This window comes from Chiloscyllium punctatum, chromosome 35 (assembly GCF_047496795.1).
Source record: "Chiloscyllium punctatum isolate Juve2018m chromosome 35, sChiPun1.3, whole genome shotgun sequence".
Classification (NCBI taxonomy): domain Eukaryota; kingdom Metazoa; phylum Chordata; class Chondrichthyes; order Orectolobiformes; family Hemiscylliidae; genus Chiloscyllium; species Chiloscyllium punctatum.
The window spans coordinates 51,829,671-51,832,361 of NC_092773.1; the positions used below are offsets into that span (position 1 = coordinate 51,829,671).

A 2,691-nucleotide genomic window follows, 5' to 3' on the forward strand; every position below is an offset into this window, starting at 1 on the left:
TGTATATGCCCGAACAATTGTTCAGAAACGGTTATGTACACTGACCACAATCCGCTAAAACGTTTATATATAAGAATATGATACTATTTCATTGGCTTCTAACGGTAGAGAATTTCAATATATAAATCGTATATGTTACGTGTCTGTCGAATGTATTCACAGACAGGTTATTGCCGATTAAACTTATGGCGTTGAGATGAGATTTGTCTTTATTTAATGTTTTATGTGTGCATATAGGAAAAGGTTAAGGCGATATTATACGAAATTTATCGCCATGCCAGGGTACAGTATTTAAAAAATAAAATGAAAACATATGTTCATTATGATGGTTCGTTTTTCCTGAATAGACGAGGTGCTTTAAACATATTGTTGCATGGCTAAGACTGTTGAAAGCAGCAGAATAACCAGACACTGCAACAAGTGTTATCAAGAATAAAACAACGTAATACTGGATCGAACAACTCAATTAGTTCATTGCCTAGAGCAATGAGTTGACCACTCAGTTTAAATATTATCCAGAATAAAATATTAATTTCAATTCAAATTTGAATTGTGTCTATTGAAAATCTTAAAAAGGAATGACACAATCAGATGCTCTGGGGTATGATACGGGTGACATTGAACAGATGAGAGGAGGACTGCCAAGTCCTGCATGTAACAATCTTCTTGAAAAAATATATCTCTGAAAAATACCTTCTCGATCGGTTACGTGTGACACAGAATTTCCGAACAAGGAAAAAGAAGACACAGGAAGATCCGAAGAAAAGAACCGAGAGCTGCCTGGCTTTGAGAAAAGAAGAGCTGTTTTGTTAACTTTAATTGGGAGTTTTATCTGAATAGTATTCTCGAAGGGAACGTCACAATGGGTAATAGAAATACATTGTCAATCGTGGTTTGTTAATTTAGTACTCTTTTACTTTAGAATTAAAGTTCTTAATTTTTACTTTGCGCAGTTCTTGGCCAATCAAACTTTTGCAGATTACTGTACGGCATAAATCGTTTCTGTGTTTTATATGAAGCAGGAGGGTTGTCCCTGTGTCGTAACGAGTCTAAACAAATTTGGCAATGAAAGTGTATATCTGTTCAGTTCTTTGAGTGCACTGGAGATTTGCACCATTCGTGACCTGAATGAAGTGATTCTCTCGGCCGTGATCTGAATCCCCAAAAAAGAAAGTCGAAAGCAAACTCTGCCCTCCACCGTAGTTGACAGTACTCGAACCTGCGTGGGAACGCCCCAATGGACTTCCAGTCCATCGCCTTAACCACTCGGCCACAACTACATAAGGGCATAACCTTACTGTAGAATTAATCATTTCCAGGTCTTTGTGTCTGGTGAGCTCAGCAGTTATGAATCATTGTTTGGTTTATTTGAATTCAAAAACCACAGCTTTCAAATCGATGAAATGTCGGGACAAAGTGGGTCTGGGTGTTCCACCCCAAGAGGTGGAATCGATATTCAGCTTAAAAGAAGGCGGAAATTGCAGGAAAATACTCAGCAGGTCGAGCAGAATCTGGGCTGGGAAAGGGCGATTCAACGTTTCAGAACTTCTTCAGAAGTTATTCGAACTCCGCTTTCTCCCAGTAGTAGTGGCAAACCCCAGTCTGTACCCAGCGTTTTCTCTTTTTGTTTCAGATTCTGAAAATCCAAGTTCCTTTACATTAGTCATTAAAACAATCCAGAAATTCCATTCTGGTTCCCGATTGGATTCCTGTTTGGGGAACATCTTCCTGACCACATTAAAAACCCGGAGCTGTGCAGGAAAGAAAACTAATGAAGCATGAGCCATGAGAGACCCGATCCTGGGTGGTCCCAAACCACCAACTGTTCGGTTAATGGATGAACGCATTGACCATTTACGCAACAAAGACAGGTGAGCTGACTCGTTGCACGACCCATGGAGCAGTCTTTTCACGAACTCAAACTTCAGCCTGACTTTCCCGAAGCGATTGTTATCCTCAATCAGTTTTATTTTTCCAAAATAAATCCTGGGACATTCACTGCAATGACATGGCAACAGTTCTGCACCCTCTGCAAACACATTCATGTCACAGGTACCAACTTTTCTCCAACAGCAGTCTGTCTCGCTTCGAGCGTTTTTCGTAATTTGTGTGTTCCCGAGTTTTCTCGTAATTCTGTAAACGTGGTCTTTTAATAATGATGGGGGAGGGCGCATTGCGGATGGGCGGGTTGATGTTCTGGAGGAAATGTTGCGACCGATTAGCGTCAGTTTCCAGAGACTGGGACTGAAGATATTTACTGAAAAACGACATTTGCGTAGAATATATCGAGCCTAATCTCAGGTGAACTGTTAATCATTTGACACACAGATGAGGAGGATTTTCTCTCTTACAGAGGATAGCAAATCTGCAGAATTCTTCCCAATAGAGAGCTGTTAAGGCTGGGTATGATCAAGGCTGAGATGGCGAGCCAATTAGTCACTTGGGGAATAAATGCAAACGGTGATAAGGCGGAACTTGGCAGTTGAGAATGAACCAAATCAGACATGACCTCATTAAAAGGTGGAGACGACCTGGTGTTCTAAATGACTTCCATCTGTTCCAATATCATGTCTGTCACTTGGAAACTGCGAAAGACCATTATGAAGAAAGAAATAGCAGGACATTGAGAAAATTTGATTGGAGACAAACTGAGTCAACATCATTAGTTGAAAGGAAAAACACACTTGACAA

General features: G+C 40.3%; 1 non-coding gene across 1 annotated transcript; it reads right to left on the reverse strand.

Moving 5' to 3' along the window:
• Positions 1–1,198: 1,198 nt before the first annotated feature.
• trnas-gga (transfer RNA serine (anticodon GGA)) lies at positions 1,199–1,280 on the reverse strand. Its single transcript has one exon. It is a non-coding gene; the product is annotated as a tRNA-Ser (tRNA).
• Between the last annotated feature and the right edge of the window lie 1,411 nt (positions 1,281–2,691).